This window comes from Vicugna pacos, chromosome 4 (assembly GCF_048564905.1).
Source record: "Vicugna pacos chromosome 4, VicPac4, whole genome shotgun sequence".
Taxonomy (NCBI): domain Eukaryota; kingdom Metazoa; phylum Chordata; class Mammalia; order Artiodactyla; family Camelidae; genus Vicugna; species Vicugna pacos.
The window spans coordinates 28,288,616-28,309,084 of record NC_132990.1 but is presented as its reverse complement, the minus strand read 5'-3'; the positions used below and the strand labels follow the sequence as shown (position 1 = coordinate 28,309,084).

The window sequence follows — 20,469 nt, the reverse complement described above, 5'->3', positions numbered from 1 at the left end:
CAATTTGACACACAACACAGTTTTAAACACTGCAAACGGCAAAATATGCATTAATTTAATAAATGTCAATTTGAGATCCTGAAGAACAAAACATTATTTTAAGGTGCTCTGGGACCAATAAGAATAAATCATTGTTCTGCTTGATTAGTTCCATTTGCTTACTTCTTCAGCTCACTAGAGAATTCATTTATGAATTTTCTGTGGTCTGTGATTACAGATGCCATCATTCTGTTTTACATGATAAAGTGAATCCCACGGCGTTTACACTTTTCTCTTTTTTACCAGTAAAATGGGGTTTAGCGTGGTCCTGACAGCCTTAACCAGACCTCCTGAGTGAGAATCCTGGCTCTTCCCTTTCCCATTTGGGCGACCCTGAGCCTGTCTCCACCACAGTTCATTATCTGGAAACTGGTGATTTAAATAGTATCTACCTCATGGCGCTGTTTAAAGGATTCAATAAATCTGACATACTCAGCCCCTAGATAAGTGGGTGGCACAAGGTAGGTTCCTAAAGTATCCCTATTATTGTTATGTTAAATATGTAAAAAGTTTTCACTAATATAATAGCTTTCAAAGGATGTATGTGTATTTTTCAATTGGAAATTAGGTCCATTTTCATTCCTTCCTCTTAGTAACAATGCTTTCTTAGCCCTTATTGTAAGGCTTAAGGGTTGTCTTTCTAGACTGTTCTTGAGTGGCAACTAGACTATTCATCTGATTAAAATTAAGCAAAACTGAACTTGACCCTAGTTACGTGTTGAAAACTATAGACATTTCACAGTATCACTTCAAGCTATTATTTCACATCTAACGTTAATTATTTCTTCTCTGGGAAGAAGAAAAACAAAAATAAATGCATACCCCACTAGTAAGATACCCTTTGCAATAAACTCCGGAACTCAAAATATATCTCCTTGTATGTCCTTTCTAATTTACAACTCCTCTTTCATCAATGAGACTAGTGTAAGGAGCTACTATTTAGAGAGCATTTTCAAAGTCTTTTGAAGGGTCCTTAGTAATGGACTGTTATATTCAAGTAGGAGAGTACAAGTAAAAACCTCTACAACCCATAGAGAATGTAGATTTACATGTGAAATGTTCATTAATCAACAAATGAAATTAAGTGTCCAAACTTTAAACCTTATAATACTTAGGTTACCTATCTTTCAGTTTAAGATATCAAGCATAGGCCTGTAAAAATTCTATGCTACTCATTAGTGATAACTTGAAATTTTATAATTAGGATTAGATAGGGCGCAATGCCTACTACAAAAAAATTACTGTAAGAATTTTCATTTGGGCTTACAAAAGTATTTACCAATTTACCACAACCAAGAGATATTTAAACAATAAAACAGTAAAAGAGTCTGAAGGATTCTAAGTTCGGTATAGAGACTTTATGCAATAACTACATTTACAAAGCAGGTAGAGACTAGGTCCCCAGAGAGGTGAGATCAGGCATAGACAAAGACATAAGCAGTCTTCTAGGATAGCACTTTTTCAGAGCAGTGAAGGAGTAGCATTTCAACAAGGGAAAGCAAAATAGAAGCAAAGCAGAAGAATATTAAGAGTTCAATTAACCAAATGACAAAAAAAAAAGGAAAAGATCATTAGGGAACTTCAAAAGAGCAGTTTTCTTGCAGCACTGAGGAAAACTCCAAATGGAAAAAAAAAAAAAAGTACGTGTGGGCAGTAAAGAAGTAAAAACATAAACTAACTTAGCAAGTATTCGCCAATAAAGTCTACTTGTCCTTGCCATTTCCAAGTTCCCTAACCCTAATTTGTCTCTTGTTCATACCTTTCCTGATTCTACATGCATTCCTTTTATGGGTTTGCTTCTGATTCCCAAAGAGATAAGTCTTCTGGAAGCAAAATCAAAAAGGCTCAAGAAACCTCAATAGACGCACGCACATGGTTACTTAACCAACCCCATGAGGCAGGCTTCTCCTAGGTAGGCTTGTCCCTAAAATACTGCTTGCTGAGTATACCCATTGCCCACAGATGTTGCCCACTGGAACCTGACACCAGCCATTTCTTTAGTTTTAGAGCTTTTGCTCTTAAGTTTTTAAGTTAGGCTATGCCAAAATAATAGACTAATATCCAAAGTCCTTTAGTGACTAAACTATGTATTTTCTGAAAATAAGCATAAGACAAGATGCTATCCACCAATCTTTAGTGCCCTATAATGGAAGAAATACCTTGAATTGGGTATGTTTTCTTTTATTTAATGAAAAATTAATCCTTTGGACATCTTCACACTGATTCCCCAGCCACACCTTATACTCAACATCCACGATTTAACCCTGCAATCACCTAGGATTTGATTTCACTGTAGTTTTTCATTCCTCCTGTGTTTGCATGTCTCCCTCCTGCTCGCTCCCGTGCTCTCTCTCTCTCTCTCTCTCTCTGTTTCCTTCTGCCACCTTTCAGGAGACAACATGGATAGATACTTCATGAGAAGCACTCATCTTTTGCTGAGGGCCAGTAAAGCTTTGCTTACGAAGATTCGTTCAACATCAATATGGTATGAATTCTTCTTTAGCACTCATTTTTAAGGAAAACACTATTATTCCCACTGAATAAGATTAACTGAAATAAATTATAAGAAACATATGACCAGTTGAGTTTCTTTTCTTGCTTGGAATGCTAGACAATCAGAATAAGATTGAATGCAAAATTATAAAAAATATAGTAGAAATGTGTCTCTAATATTCTGATCGTGTTTTCTTTGAATACTCTTATTATGTTGCTCTGTTTGTTATGAGCCAACCAAAAATTGTTTATGCCTCAGGCTCACTAGAACCATGTGGAAGGAAATCTCATGGTCTTTGTCTATTACATAAAGATGAAATGCACACATAGATTGGACTCATTAAATAAACTACTTGAGACTGCGTCTCCATTCATAAATTTGATAAGGCTGAGCAATTTCAACAGTAGGAGAAACGAGAACCTATAAAAATGTAACAGAAAAATAGAAGAAATTAAATGGGTGTAGTTTTAAAGTGCTGTCTTGAAACACCATTTCATAGCTACCATTGTTTAAAAATCTGATAATCATTTTTAAAGCTCCATTTACCAAGAGAATCAAATCCTCTGTATAATGTGTGCTGCATTTACCATGCAATCACTGAAAACAACAGCTTTGGTTAGCCCTATTAAATGTGGAAGCATTTCAATTCATTTATATTATTTTTAAAGATCAAGGGGAGAAACCTAATTCCAGAGACACATTAAATTCAGAGATTCAGACTATATCTTAAGGAACTAATTTTTATTTTATCTTTCTTATTTGTTTGCTTGTTTTCATTAACACCTATTACGGTGCAGTCAACCAAAAGGCGGCACATTTTTTCTAAAAAAAGAGCATAAATTCTGACAGAACAGTAATATGGGGTTCAATGAAGAATTAGACACACCAGGTATGTCCCAGATTCAGAGATGCGTCGCCTTCAGTTTGCCATCTCTTCTTACTACCCACCTCTTGCAAGTAATGCAATGAGAACAAATTTATAGTCTTTCTATTTTATCCTTCCTTAATTTTCTTCAAACAGCTTGCAGACGATACGGCATATAACTCATTTCTGTTTCTAGAACTCTCCTTGTTAGGAAGTTCATTGCATATATATATATATATATATATATATATATATAGGCTGATCCCAACTTACGAACTGGTAGTAGTCCAAAAACTCATGTTGAAATCAGTAGCTAGGAATATGAAGTACATTTAGTCTTCAGAATGACTTTATATGCAATATATTTGTTTCAGACCAAGAAACAAAAGTCAAAACATCTTCAGTTTATTGAGAATCTACTAAATGTCGATATTATATATTACGCATATTTATCTCATTGTTATTCTAACCACTTTTTGGGTTTTAATTGAGGTAATGCATACTCACAGTAAGTACATGACATGCACATCTTAAATTCACAGTTGGAAACATTTTTACATAGATTACGTCTATGAAATTGCCATCTGGATCAAGATATTGAATATTTCCATCACTTTAGAAAGCTCCTTGTTGCCACTTTTTACTCAATATCCATCCCATTCCATTATTTGGACTTTTATTACCATATATCACCTTTGTTTGCTCATGAACTTCTTATCAATGAAATTATACATCCTATAGCCTGTGTTCCTTCCGACAGATCTTTCAATGCTCCTACATGTATCAGTAGTGCAGAATCCTATTTGAAAAGCATGCCCCACTTTATCCCTTCTCCAGTTGATTTTATCTATAGCTAAAACTGCCAAGAACACTTAAATGAGCCTAGGAGCACAAATGCTGGATCACAGGGCTGGCATGTGTTTACTTTGGTAGAAGCTGCCAAAGAGTTTTCCAAAATGGTTGTGGCAATTTTTATTTCCACTGGAAAAATATGAGTGTACTAATTTCTCTATATTCTTGCCAAAAACTTCATACTGTCAGTAAGTAACAGCGCTATTGGATGTGTTGTTATGGTACCTCACTGTAGTTTAAATTTACATTTATCTGTTGAAGAATTGATGTTGAAAATGACGTCACATGAATATTGGTCATTTCAATAGCCTCTTTTATTTTAATATCTGTAGGTGTACTTTATATTATCTGGAAATGAGTCATATCTATCCCACCCAGTGACTTTTGAGAAGGGTAATAGTATCTTCACTTTAATAATGATTAAAATGAAATCTGAGAGGTAAAATAATTCACCACACATCACATATCTAGTAAGTGGCAGAAGAGGCAGGGAATTCAGTCTGCCTCAATGATAAGCCTGTGTTCTTCACAGCATCCTACACTGTGGAGCACATAAGATAAGATATAAGCAGGATATATGGAAAACTGTCCAGAGGAAACAAGCCATCCGAAACCTTTCTCTCTAGGATAAAAGCGTAAGATGGCCTTATTTCCCTCTTCTAGAATAACAGGAGTGAGCTATCATTAGTAGCTCACTGAGGTAGGAGGGGCAAGGTAGTGGGGAAAAAAGAAAAGTTAATATGGGTGAAAAAATACTGCATTCCACGAACTGTGTCTTAAGAAACACAGGAAGTATTTTTTTTTCTGTTCTGAGAAAAATAGTATAAAATTGTAAAATAAAATGTAGAAATTAAAAATGAACTTGAGTATATTAAAGCCTCTACAACTTCCTCTTAAATGTGTGTAATCCAGCATTTCTACAATCATTTGACAGAATTCTTTCCCAAAGAACCCTACTAGGAGTTTGTAAAAACAAGCATGCCATGGAAAACAGTGTCCCTTTTTCATTCTGATCATTCATTTTCCTTCTTCCCTGATCCCCAGTGGAAATCTGTGGGATAGAAATCAATTCACACACACACTAGCAATCACACAGAAACACGCAGCAAATACCAAAGCTAATAAAAATCTTTAGAACAAAAATCTAAATCTTGTAAGTATATATATAAACTAAGATTCCAAGGGGAAGGGTGCAATGATAGTAACAACAAATACATGCCACAGATACTAGCTCTGCAAAAGTAATCATTTAGAATTCATGCTATGGAGGTAGTTACTAGAATAAACAACTATGTTAGGATCTTAGAAACAAAAGGGCAAAAGCACCCTCCAGCCTGCTCCCTCAATGCAAAAGAAACTGGCTCTAATCCAGCCAATATTCCAATGTCTGAGGAGCAGAGGCCTGGACCTTTGATAGGCACAGGGAGGTAGGTTCTCATGTTCCCCTGTGGTCAGTATGCGAGGCAGGCTGGACTGGACTTTTTGTTGTATGACATTAGACTTGTCCATTATCACTTGATAATCACCTGATAGTCAATCGAGACAGTTGAGTCTGTTAGGACTCAAATGAAGTCCAGAGTATTAGAAAAAACTATTATCTCCTCCCAGATCAATGAAGGAGTACACTGCAGCCATGAAAAAAAGCCACAAGGAAAAACAAACCTTATCATTTCTAAATATTTTCCCTAAGAGAATACGCAGAACTACTTGCATGGATTTCTACTTAGTAATGTCCTTTGCAGCATTACTGATTATGCATACACACACACACACACACACACACAGATGTACATTTGTACATGAATACAGGAACAGGCAAAAAGAGATAATAGTACATAAAAGGGCTTCATATTCACAGCCATTCAATTGAACACAAAATTTTCAAAGGTGACAAAAATGATTAAAATATGTTGGCTCAATAAAATGAACAGAACATAGGAATCCCATATAATTTGTATGTATATCTTCATTAGTTATACCCACTTGAATGGTAGTCATTATCTTTGGATATGCCATCATATGTGATATTTTCCTCTTGCTCTTCTAAGGTGTCTACATTTTTGTGTTGTTGTAAGTGATGTGTATAACATGCTGATTCAAAAATACGGACCTCTAAAACATTATATATATGCACGTATACATGCATATGCATATATACATTAGGACATCATTATGTGCTTATTTCTGAATATGAACTAATCAGTTTCTGAACTGTGGTTTTATAGGTTTTTATTGTTGTGATTTAAAAATACATTTACTTGAAAAGTCATCCAGAGAATTGCATATTTGAATTTATGTTGGATAAAAGTGTTTTAGCAAATCAGAAGGTAAGCAGAAAATGCATTTAAGATAAAAACTGATTTATAGAGAGACAGAAAGAATGCAAGAGGAGGTGACAGCTACTAAAATCATAGAACACCAAAGTAGAATTGCATTAGGAATCAAGAATAAGTTGCTTCTATCCAGTCACAACATTGTAAACTGAATATACGTCAATACATATATATGCAAAAAGAAATTAAATTTAATTTTAAAAATAAATTATAAAAAGAATAAGTTGCTGATTGCAATTCATTCTGTTTACACCTCTTTATAATTTGCAGTGGAAATATAAAATTAAAGGAAACTTTCCAGAACTCCACAAAACCATTAAGACTTGAATTCACAATGAAACTTCAATAAAATTACCAAAGAAAACCTTAAATTTCAAGAAAAAGGTGAATATTTTAGTGTCTCTAAGAGAACAAAAGCAAAATTCTTTCAAAGGAGGCAAAACTTTATGGTTTCCAGGCTCTCTGCTGTGTCAGTCAACATCAGAAGGTAACAGAGAAATAATTTCAGAGTCTTGCCAAAAAGGTGTAATCCAGGGACTCTGCTCTACCCAAGCAAGTTTTCATTAAGGTAAGACAAAGACAATTTTAGACCTGTGAACTTTCATAAAATTCAATACAAAGATATCCATTTTATTCCGCAGAGGCTGAGAAAATAACAGAAGATACAAAATAAATGAGAGAATTTCTGGAGATGGAAGTTGTTTACTCCACACAAAGGTGACAAAATAATAGTTTATTATTATTATTTTAAAAAAACAAGCACTTATTAGCATGAAGTAGAAGCATAACTATAAATATATTTAAATACTTAGCATTAGAAATAGAAAAGTGTTTCTGAGCAGCATAACTGCTGTGAGGAAAGAAAAACAGACAGAAAGACACACACCCCCTGAACCAAAAGATGAAGAAAGGAGGAAAGAAAAAATATAATTGGGATGCAATTATAATATTCTCTATGAGTTCCTTATGACACTAATTCCAAAATCCAATGAAATCAGATTCCTTTATTAGTTGCCAAAATAAAAATACAACCAATAATAAAGTCAACAAATAAATGGTGTCATTTAATCCAGAAATGAAAAACTACTTCAATGTAACAATGTTAATATATTAGTAGGCTAAAACATTTACATGGTTGTTCATTAAAAATTCAGTGAAAAATTGAAAATTTAACATCTCTTTCAATAAAATACTTTCAAAAAACAGAAGAATTCCTTTTAGAAATAGCCACATAATCCAAAAGCAACAATTTAATACTGGCAAAATGATGACAATGACTCCTTTTGATTCAGTTAACAAACAAGAGTAACTACTGCTATCAGTATTGTTCAGCATTGGAGAGGCTGTTGATAATTCAAGAGCAAGAATGAATAGGAATGTCTGTCATAAAAGTGAATACTGTTATTTATAGATAACACTGCATGCCTTAGAAGAAATCAGCTAAATTCCCACTAGTAGTGTTTAAAAAAAAGTCAATAATGAATCCTTGTAAATGATACACAATCCAACCACATTTATGTACTTCAGCAAAAGCCACTGGAAAAGCACAAATCAAAGCACTGCAACAAAAACAAATGTACTTGATGACAAAATCTTAGCCACCTTTTCCACCAGCACCAACAAAGTTCTTCTGAGTGACAGAAAAAAAAAAAGCTGTCAATAAAACAGAGTTTTAGAAAAATATGTGAATAAATGAAAAATATATATATATAATGGATGTGAATCTCCCAATTAATGCTGTACAAATATAGTAAACATATAGCCTTAACACAGTCCCAATTACTAGTAACCATGTAGAGTCTAAATACTATAAACTAAACTGCTACACAATTCCAAATAGGAAATACTGTTTACATATATACATATACAGCTTTAGCATAATTCCAAACATAATCAAAATATAGTTTTTGGAGCTGTGATTACTGATTTAAAAAACATGCTAAAAATGAATGTAACTTAAAAAATAACAATAATTATTATGCTATTATTGCTGCTAATACTACAAATATTATGATGCTTCCTGCCTATGACTTGTTTGTTGAATGATAAATCTTTTCCTTGTAGTTTTTGAAGGCACTATTATTATGATGGCCCTTTTTTAATTCTGTGAGGAAAATGATGCTTAGGAAGCTTAATATCTTGCCTGAAATTACACATGGGAAAAAAAAAGAAAATTGCACAGGGAAAATGATGGACTCAAGATCTGAATCCAAGAGGCAGACTTCACTGCTCCTGCTCAATTTATTTCAAAGTAAAGAATAAATCCTCTCAGAAAACACTGCTTCTGACAATGTGGGCCTGGCACTAAAGCAGAAAATCAGGTATGTAAAACAGAATGCAGATTGGGCATCTGAAAACCACTCATAAAATTTTAATAAAGGTTAAAGTGAGCTTTTCAAAACAAAGGGAGAATTATTAATAGACAGTACTGTGACAATCAGATAGCAATTCAGGGAAAAGGAGAAATCAGAGGCACAACTCACACACTGCTGTAAAATAACTTTCATGTTAAACGTCCAACTTACCACCTCTCAGGAGTGAGTATGTAATATAGACATTGAACATCCTACAGATGCATCTGTTCTAGAAAACTGTAAGAACGCGTACTATGATAAAGAGAACTACACTCCCCAGATCCCCCAAGTATAGTGGTGCCGGTCTACCATGGAGAGTTCACCTTTTGCCCTACCCTCTCTGGTCAGTGACCAGATGTTACCCATTCGTCCTCAATCAGAAAGCATGGCCAGTCGCGCTGATGTCTGCCATGCCCGAGCATCACGAGGAGATCCAAGTCAGGGTTTCATTCCCTTGTGCAATGCTAGTGCTCACAGTGCACGGTGAGGGAATTGCACGCAATTTCAGTAGCACGGAGGTGGGTTGAAAACTTGACTCCACTCTCAGCAGCTGTGGCACGTGAGATCTAGCATCTGCAGAAAGGCAACAACATTGCCAAACTTACTGTGCAGTTTCAATAATTAGAAAAAAATTTGCATGTAAACACCTGCATAATTCTTGGAACAGCACTGAAGTTGTCCTTTTTATGATTTTATTATTGATGTGATGATGATCAAACTCATCATTGTTGGAAATATCCTAAAGCAGAAGAAAGCATTTTTAGAGACACTGCCAATGAGGGTTAATATAAAAGAGAGATGATCAGCAGGACGCGGTGGGCATAGCAAATTCTGACAAAGGACTTCAAGTATATTTTCTCTTCTTTACAAAGTATGCAAACATAATTGCTGCCCAGAAATACTCTAAGTTCACTGCCCTTCAGTGACTGTTCTCTAAAATACTTACCTTCCGCTGCCTTCCTACTGGGAGCACCCACAAGCAGAGGCTTTTTGTCAGTTTCCTTTCATAAGTCAACTTCACCTACTCTCAAGAACCTCTCTTCTCACCAGTCTTCCCACACACACTCAGCATTCCCTCCATATTATCAGTACTCCAAATAAATCACAGGTTTTATTAAAACCACACCTGTCAATCTGAAACATAGGAAAACTATACACATACAAATTTATCCTCTATACAGAAAATGAAAAGAAAAACAGGAAAATGATGAATGTGTATACATATGTGTGGAGGTTAAAGAGTGACAGATATGGTTAGAAGTGACCATCAGTTACATCAATATGTAAATGTATGATGCAAATATCAGTCCTTTAAAAATGATTAATATACCTATTGGCACACAATAAACAAAGCTGGAGAAACACACTGTAAGAGAGGAGCCAGAAGGAGGAAGAGGAGGAGGAGAAACAAGAGGAACAAGAAAAGGAGGAGGAGAAGGAAAAAAAGAAATACGGAAAGAAAATCACACAGGAAATGTTTATCCAAAGCAAAGAAATGTAAAGTAAAAACAAATTTACTTTTGTAATCATTAAAGTAAAAAAAAACATAAAATAAGTGAGAGCTGAATATAACATATTAAAATTGAGTAACTATTCATCGATGGTGTATCTACCTGCACAACGTTTTAGAAGACAGATAATATAGGTAATATGTAAGAAAAGCCACAAAAATGATCATGTTCTTTGACACAGATATTTCATCTTTAGAATCTTATTTTGGGTAATGAATTGAAACATATGGAAAAGATAACATGTTTGAAGATGCTCTTTGCAGCATATTTTGTAATGCTAGAATTTGGATGCAAGCTAAAAATTCAACACTACGAAATGAAGATATAATAAATTACTATAAATTGATTAAACTAGAATTACATGCAGATTTTTAAATATATTTATGAAGAGAGAAAAACAAATATGACATAAAGAAGCACATTACAAATGCTATGTGAAGTCTAACCACAGTTCTGATAAATTAGGCATATATGTGGAAGAAAACATGCAAAACATATCATAAAGTAACCATTAATTATGTTAGAAAAATGGAATTGTGGCTATCATAATTTGTAAAACAATGTTTCCTTTTATTCTATTTATCATTCTGTAACTACATTAAGTATAAATATATATATTTATCCATAAAATGACATGCTGTTATTTAATTATATCTGATCAAAAGAGGTAATTCTGATGTGCTTTTCATCAAGTTCCTAACCTGGATGGTCAACGAACAAAACGGATGCAGAGGTTCTCTCACTACATGTAAAAATGTTAGATAAAATCAACTAACGATTCTTTTTTCTTTTTATTGAAAGTGTCTTTAAATTCTATAATGCTTTACGATTTTCAAAAGTTTTACAAACAAAATTTCATAAAATTCCATAATAACCTTTTAATCCCTTACTCCTATATTGTTCTTCTCCTCACTGGCAATCACTAGTTTGTCCTCTATATCTGTGAGTCTGCTTATTTTTTGTTTTATTCACTAGTTTGCTTTGTATTTTAGATTCCACATATAAGTGATATCATACAATATTTGTCTTTTCTGTCTGACTTATTTCACTTACCATAATGCTCTGCATGTTCATCCATTTTGCTGCAAACAGCGAAATTTGATTTTTTTATGGCTAAGTAATATTCTATTGTGTATATATGTATGTGTGTGTATATGTATGTGTGTGTGTGTTTGTGTATAAAACTCACATCTTCTTTATCCATTCATCTGTTGATGGACACTTAGGCTGCTTCAACATTTTGGCATTTTTAAATATGCTGCAATAAATATTGGGGTGCCTGTATATTTTTGAATTACCGCTTTTGTTTTTTGTTTTGTGTTATTTTGGGTTTTTTTTTTTTTTGGATAGTACTAGGTTATATTATAGTTCTATTTTTAGTTCACTTTTAAACATACATAGCTAAGGGCAAGACAGGCATCCCAAGTGCCAGGAACAAAGGGACTAAAAGCAAGAGCAATTAAAGGGTGAGATGATATACTGGGGAAGTGAGGAGGAGGATGCGGAAGAGTGACTGACTAGATCTTCGAAATCTAGTGCCCAGGTCAGGACAGGAGACAAGGTGCGAAGCCTACACAAGGTTGGGAGTTGAACTAAATCCCTACGTAAGATGGGTATTTTATTCATGCTCATTAAACTGAACTAGGAAAATCTGCTCACTGGCTCAGTGAAACCATAAACAAACTTGTCTACCTCAGTTCTGAGTGGGTAAAAAAAAGCCTCAGTATAGTAAATGGTCACTACTTGGCTCCGACACCGCTTTTCTGATGTGAAAATCAATATGCCAAAAACTTAACACAAAATTTGATTTTGAGCCAGGAAATCTCCTAGGATACCCGGCAGAAGAAAACTACACTAGAGGGATTATTATACAACAGAACACATAAGGTTTACAAATAGAAACAAAAGCAAGTTTCTCTGAAAATAACATCTTATTAAAAAAAAGAGGAAAACAGTCTTGTTACAAGTGAATATCAGTGGATACAAAAAACAAGAATATTCAAGCCTGTTAACAAAAAAGTAATGTAAAACACCAGTCTAATGATCAAAAGGTAAAAATGAAATAAACCCATATGGTAAGAACTTTTGTATATGAAATATATGATAACTAAAATAAAATTTATAATATGTGAAGAGCCAATCTGTGGATTGACAGAAGTGGCTAAATCACCGAGAATATGAGCATAAAGGTTAAGTATCATTGAGGAAAGAGTTCAAGATCTGCCTAATGTCAGCTACAGTAAGAGAAACTATGAAAAAAAAGGAGAAGCAGTATTTCAAAGAGATCATGGCTGAGAATGTGCAGAGGTGATCAATTACATAAATCCTCATGGTGAAAACTGAGTCCAAGAAGCACTACATCTTGACACATCCTGGTGAAAATGTGGAATACCAAAAGCAGACATCAAAAGTATCCAGAGAGAAAGGCTTAATAAAATAAAACAAACCACATGAAAATCCTTGAAAGAATGACTCTCTTATTAATGGCAAATAAATGCAGAAGTGGTTGTATGTGTATATTCATGCTTACACAAATACTGCTTCATGACCGAACAGGATTTCTTCCAGGAATTCAAAACTGCTCAACATTATCCTCTGGATACATATAATTCCTTAAATAATAGACTAAAGAAGAAAAGCAATATGCTCTTGCCAGTAAATACAGAAAACCCATTGACAAAAGTCAATATCCACTTATGGAATGAATATAGAAGACAAGTCCCTGAACTTAGTAAATATCAGCGAAAACTTTAGTGATATCACACTTTTGGTAAAATTGGAAAAGCTCTCGAAGATAGGGAGATGATAAGGAGGTACACCACCCATGCTTCTATTCAGCAACGTTCTTGATTTCAAGGTAGGCAGAAGCTCAAAAAGGAAGAAACAACTTACTAGACAACATGGCTTCCGTACAGAAATTTCAATATATTCTGATGCATGTTCAGCAAGTATGAATATTCAGCAAGTTTGGTTTTGTATACACAAACAACAAAATGCTAGAAAATCTTTTTAAAAGCAGCATTTACAAAAGGTACAAACCTGAAAGGTGTATGGCAAGAAATTTAACAAAATAATTGGATAAATTTATAAAACATGATATAAGGATAAAAGAAGATGTGTGTAAGTGAAGAAACTCATTTTTCTTGGAGGAAAGACCATTAAAGATGCCAAAGAGTTAAACTATGGATGCAGTGCACTTTCAGTTAAAATTCCAGTGAGATTTTCATGAAACATAAAAAGCTCCAGCTAAATCTCAGGGAACAGTAAAGAGAAAGATAGCAATGTAAGAACAAGAAAGGGTCAACTCACCAGTAAAGTATCAAAATACATTATATCACTATAGTAGATGAAATTATCAGAGCAAATGGATTGAGTTATTTCTAGTACTACTCCTTACTACGTCTTTCTCAAAAAGGCAGAAACACAAGAACTGAACTCAGCAATGCCTAGATACTCAACAGAGTATCTTGGTCCCATCATCTCTAAACATGTGTGTTAAAAGTATGAAAACTTACAGAAAGATAATGTACACCAACTTCTTGATAGCGGTGCCCTCCGGGGAGAAAGAGAAGGGGAAAGAAATGGGGTAGACCAGGGTCATTGCTGCGAAGGCTGCCCTGTGCTTTGTAGGATATTTAGCGACATCTCTGCCTCTACACTTTAGATGAATTTTAACAACCCCACCTACCAATTGTGACAATCAATTGTCATTAGAAATGGTCAAGAGTCCCCCTGGGGCAAAACTGCCTCCAGGTGAGAACCACTGGAACAGACTAAATCTTTAGGATTAGTCCTCAAATTGAGATGGGAAGGCAAGGAAGCACAAGAGAGATCTGAATTACAATGGCAAAATGTCAACATCTAAGAAATGTGAGGGGCATGAATGTCAGTCACATTGTCTTTTTTTTTGTATTTTTTATAAATGTTTGGAATTTTTGAAATTTTAAAGCATCACCAGGTGGTATAACAGTGCAGCATAATTGTTAATAGTGTTGGCTGTAGTTGAAGACTGTCCTGGTTTATAATGTGACTTAATTTTTAGTGTTTATGATTTTGTACCAGCTTCCAACTTTCTCCAAGCCTCAGTTTCCAAATCTGTTAGATGTAAAAATTAAATGAAATAGCCCATACGGAAGAATTAGCACACACTGCCTAGAACATAGTAGACAAAAGTGCTCCTATAATTTAAATGAATTTTTCTTTGTTCATAAAAATAAGTCATTGTTAGTCATAGGCATAACTATAAAATGAGGTTTTTTTTAAAAACTGAAGAAATTCAGAAAATATTTTGTGTGGTCAATGTTAGCTTTAAAATGGAAACTAAAAAGTAGTTATTTGATTGGGAAAATATGATAAAAAAACACACACAAAATATCAGCAGGAGTTATATACTATAGTCACGAAACCTGACAGACCTAAAGAATGATCTCTGTTGTGATTGTTTTAATTTGTGCCCCATGTTAAAACAAACAAACAAGCAAACAAAATGTACCTGGTAACAGAATGTTCGTTTGTAAAATATCATAAAATGTGAAAAGTCTTGCTGCATGCTACTAAATGCAAGATTTTCAATATAAATTTTAAATTATAGGATTCATTACTTTAATTAGAATAGATTAATTAACTGGTTTTCTCAAGTCCTTATTTAGAAGGTGTTAGAGTAAGTTTAGAAAAAAGAAAGTGTGAAAATGATGTTTGGTTTTAGCACTTCATACACAATAAACCTGTTTTCCAACACTTCTTAAGTCACTGATACTGCAAATTATTTACTTTATAAAATCCAGAACATCTTGAAATTAGATGCTTGCGATTTTAAATTTTCTTTAGATCCACATTACAAGGAGTGAGACTTCAGCTTAACTTAAAATCCCTACTCCAAAGCTGTGGTCCACAAACCTTGAATTTCTTAAACATAGAATGCCCGGTAAACTCATTTTTAAAGCCGTACGGAATACTGAGCGCAGCCAGGAATGTGTGGCAATGTCTGTAAAGTATCAGCAACCATAATCTACAGGCTACTTTGGCTTTGACAAGGCTGAGAAGGAGCTGTTTGGGCTAACTGTGCTATGCGCAGCAACAACCTTCTCCATTAAAAAAGGAAACAATTGAAGTATAACAGACAATACTGTATTAGTGTCAGGTGTACAGGAAAGTCATTCATAGATATAATTTTTCAGATTATTTTCCAGTATAGGTTATTATAAGATATTGAATATAGTTCCCTGTGCTATACAGTAGATCCTTGTTGTTTATCTATTTTATACATAATAGTGAGAAACAATCTTCTTTTGAACATAACCCAATTCTGGGGAGAACACAAAATGTTCACAACCAGATATTCCCCGCTTCTTCCTCTGTGCTTAGGCAGCTAGAGTGCTCTTAAACACAAAGAAAACATTGATGGCATCCTAGAAAACTCAAATCGAATGCATACCTCATAAATCCAAACTAAATTGTTTCCTATTAACAAAACAACCATAATTACAATAAAAAATCTATTTAAAACTACTTCAAAAGGGAGAAAAATATTTAATACAAAATGTTTGATAGCATTTTCAAGTAAATATGAATAAAGGGAGACATTAGGTTATAAATAATTTGAGTACTTAGTTCATTTACTATATTTTGATTATTTCAATATATATGAACATATCAATATATATGCATACCAAATTTAAATTTTTATAGTGTCTACAATATTCAAAATTCATTCAAGCACTTCATATTGGCCTGCCTGAAAATCTGGCATCATTTGTCATCTGACACATGTGGTCACATTATATTCTATCAGCTTTGTATAATTTGAGCTTTTAAGAAAAATTCAAAGAAAGCAGAATACAGAAAGGTTAGAATAGACAATAAAGATAGAATAATTCAGAAAAAAAGAAACCAATCTGAAAGTAGAGACATTTCTCTCGGGTTCATATACCAGAGTAAATTTTATTCCGCTAAAGATTCGCGAACTTGGAAAACCATTTTAGTTGTGTTTGTGTGACTTCTACCAACACATCTCATTTTATCTAGAGATATTTTGTTGGTATTAATTCACACAGTATACTTCGAAGAATAAAAACCTTATAAATCATCCTCTGAATATGGAAATTGATAAGACAAATCTTGTGTATATGTGTATGTGTGTTTGGGTGTGATATTTGGAGCATATGCATTAAATTTACTCATTTTAGAAATAGAATGTCAAATGTTAATATTTGCTTATTTTGAGTAGCAGCATCATTTCTCACTGATTTTTTTTAATTCACTGTTTTATAAATCTCACCACTCTCTCAATGGAAATAAACAAATAAAAATAGAAGTTTTCAGTGATTCTCATGTTTGATAGATTTTAAGAGATATTAGTAGAGAGCAAATATTCTTGAGAGTTGTGAAAGGGATCACTATAAACTATTCTTGTTAGTTTTACAAAATAAGAGGCAAGTGAATAGCTCCTCTTAATATCAAGAATTTAATTTAAAATCCTCTTAAAGACAAAGTTTTAACAATTCAAGACCTAAAAATTAAAGTATATTAAACTAGTTAAAATACATAATCACTATCCGCCACTTAAAACCTAATAAAAACCATCACACTCACAAGGAAAACGACAAAAAGCCTATCTTTTACTTACAGATAACCCCGTGTGGTGAAAATTACATAAAGGTCTAAATCTAACCTACCCACTTCTGTGTGACCTTGCACATACACTCTGAAAGCCCTGAGCTACAGCATTCACATCTGAGCAGTGTGAAAAATACTTGTCTGCAGAGCACTTATCATTTTCCAAAGGACACTATCCACAAAACCCTTTCATTTAGATTCCTGCCTATATACTGTATGTTTCCACTGCACTGTGCCCATTGTAAAGATTAGATGATTGAGGAAAAGATAATTAAACTACACAACTCGTATCAATGAACTAGAGAAGTAATTAAGATTGCTTGATTTTTTTTTTTCTAGCTGAGATAAACACCAAACTTTCATTTCACCACTTCTGGCATTCACCTTTAATTATATATAAAAATCCATCAAGTCGCTATAAAATCTTTCAAATATACATTCACTCATCCAGGTTGAATAAAATTTCAGAAATTACTCTATTGCCTACATTTCTAAATGCTGTATTTCCCTGAAGATAATTGCAATGGAACAAGAAAATTTAGCAAAATGTTGGCATGTATTTTCCAAAGAGATCCCAAAATAAAATTCTGAAGTTAATGTACAAATCACTTTCTATGTCTTTCAATACATAATTTTTGATTTAAAAAATAAAACACAGAACAAAGAGTTTTAAAAGTCACTTCAAAGCCAGTAAAGACTTTTTAAACCTTTCAAAACCAATAAAGAACTTCATGAAAGACACAATGTAATTAAATCAGAAGCAAAGTTTCCTGAGAGTGATTTTACTTACAGAATGTTGAGTAGGCTAAAATAAATGGAATAAATAGAATACTCATTATCTTAGAGCTTTTGGAATGCTAAGAAACTGCGGCACAGATTTTTCAGCCTCCAAATTAGCATCCAGTTAACATGATATTCCAAACCTATGTCCCAGGCATTTACACAGAGTGTAGAACAAAAAAATCTAGGGCTGCTTGTCTATCATATGGACAACCTAGTCTAACTTACAGATTTCAAGCTTTTAAATAGAAGCATATCTTTTGGGAAAGATGGACACATAGATACACCTATAATAAGCTACTCTTTGAAAGCCACCGAAAAAAAAATAAAGGGAATGTAAAAGAGAAACAAAACTTAAGTTGCATGACTTCAACCTTATACCCCATATTTTGAAGAATAACAGACAAAGTATCCTTTGAAAAATGCCAAACAGGACACCAGGAATCAACTCAAAACTCCACTAATTAGAATAAGTAGTGGTGAGGAAAAAGTGTAGGAAATTCTTATAGTTTTGTTTTGTTTTGTTTCTATTATTTTGTTTGTTTGTTTTTGAAGAGCTAAGTTTTTCTTCTCCTAGTAAGAAGGGACAAGTTTGAGGCAAGCCTTGGGAGGAAGATAGATATGAATGATTATTCTTACCCTGATGAAAGTGGACTCCAATAAACAAGTCCCCATGCTAATGGTTTTATGCCCTGTTTTCCTGGAAGGAGAATTTTAAAACAGGAGGTGAAATCCAACTCAATTACCCCTTGAAAATGTGCCACATTGAGATTACTAATTTCAAGTCCAGACTCATTTGTCCACAGTACAGAAATTTCAAAAGATAAGTACAAAAAATAGAATTTCCTACAGTATGGCTTCAATACTCCCAGGTCCTATCCAACCACTATCAGGCAGCTGAGAAGTATGAACAGAAAAGAAAAACCATCAAATCCTCACCCTTCAGCTGGTATTAGAAGGAGAATGAAATAAGAAATCTCCTCTGCCTGATAGGGTGAGTCCATGTGATGTTACAAACACTATTTTGTTGGCAAACTGTATAACATATTCAAAGACTAATAAGTACGAAAAATAGGAGTAATTTTAATAAACTTTGAATCAGTAAAGGAGAAAGGAACAGAGCATGCAGAAGAACAGAGAAAGATGGAAAAATAGTCCCTCCATGAAGAGTGGAAAATATTAAGTAAACACAACTTCAGCACCACAGGAAATGTTTTTAGAATGTGGGCTCTGAGGAAACAAGGGTAAAAATGAGTAAACAGAATGAAATGGAGAGCTAGAAGTCCTATGAAAATAAGTTAACAGAAAAATTAATGCAAGCACAGATTTGCCAAATTTACATTAAACTGCAGACTATGCATTGATGGACTAAGACATGGAAGAGAGCTTGCAGAGGCAAGAGTGAGTCCACAGGAAAAAAGAACACACACAATATACTGGAAAAATCTGAGGAATGCTTAAGTATAAAATTAAATTCAAATTACATACAATTGATGTGTCTGTTTAAAATAGCAGACTATGGATATGAAACAAAAAAGTGTCCATTCAAAGCTGTAACAATGAATAACAATAATAACAGTAACAAAAACAACAAAAACCTTTCATGACACAGAGGAAAGTTTTCTGAGCCCAGTCTACATTTCTGGAAATTTTACTAAGAGATATTCAATAGTAAAACACTGTAATAACATCACTGAAACACAGTATTTAAGAGTCTACAAATACACAAGAAAGTGAAGAGTCAGTTACAAAGTAGGGAGAGAAACTGTATTTAGGATTCTGCATAGCTTATTTTTATGGTAGAAAACAGTATCTTATTGGAGTTTTCATGGGAAAAGTATACAACTCAAATTGTAGCGAATCTGTTATTCATATTGAATGTATCAAGAACAGTCAGAGATACAACAGACCCAGGAAGTATATCATCCATTTATCCTTCCTGAAAGACATAACCTGAACAATGTGAAATAAATCACAATTCAGATATGCTTCAAGAAGACAAGGATTTGTCCACTTTATCTGTTACCAATATCTCTTAGCTCAGTGACACATGAGAAAAAGTTGAAATTCATTTGTTGAGTATGAATGCATGAATAAATGAATAAGTGAATGAATGAATAAGATAGTCATGGTGGGTATGAACTGATAGTACTCAGGCCATAGTTATTAAACGTTAAAACTCTTCACATGAATACTATATAGTAAAATCATTTGTTAATTATATCAAACTAGGATAAAAATCCCAGAGCACAGAGGTTAAACCCAGGAAGAGTAGCAACAGAGTTGGAGTAAGGATTTGTAAGAAGTGTAACTGCACTCTTTTACTTATCTGTTATTGGAAATACAGTATCATCAGCAAATTCTCCTTGATTCTAAAGTAAAGCAAATGAAAACAAAGTGTAAGCATATGTCCAAATTTTAAAAGAAAACAAAATTATATTTAAAGATAGACTTCTTTACTTTTCATACTTCCAGTGGGGTATGGGGAGAGGAATGAAAGAGGAAAGAAGTAAAAAAACAGGCCAAAAAAAGCAGTAAGATAAAGCAAGTATGAATTTAAAAAATGTTACAACAGTAAATGTAAAGGAATCAATTCACAGAAACAAATAAACAAACAAGTAGGGAC

General features: G+C 33.6%; 1 protein-coding gene across 27 annotated transcripts in view; it reads right to left on the bottom strand.

Moving 5' to 3' along the window:
* The window catches only part of PTPRD (protein tyrosine phosphatase receptor type D), a 1,865,527-nt gene that overhangs the window by 1,745,716 nt on the left and 99,342 nt on the right, over positions 1-20,469 (bottom strand). Inside the window, exon 1 of one of the 27 annotated variants that reach the window (XM_072959440.1) lies at positions 18,483-18,494. The exons of the other annotated variants lie outside the window; for them this stretch is intronic. The gene's annotated coding sequence lies outside the window, so the exon portion shown is untranslated. Of the gene's footprint in view, positions 1-18,482; positions 18,495-20,469 lie in introns of those variants that run through there. 27 annotated transcript variants of the gene reach the window in all.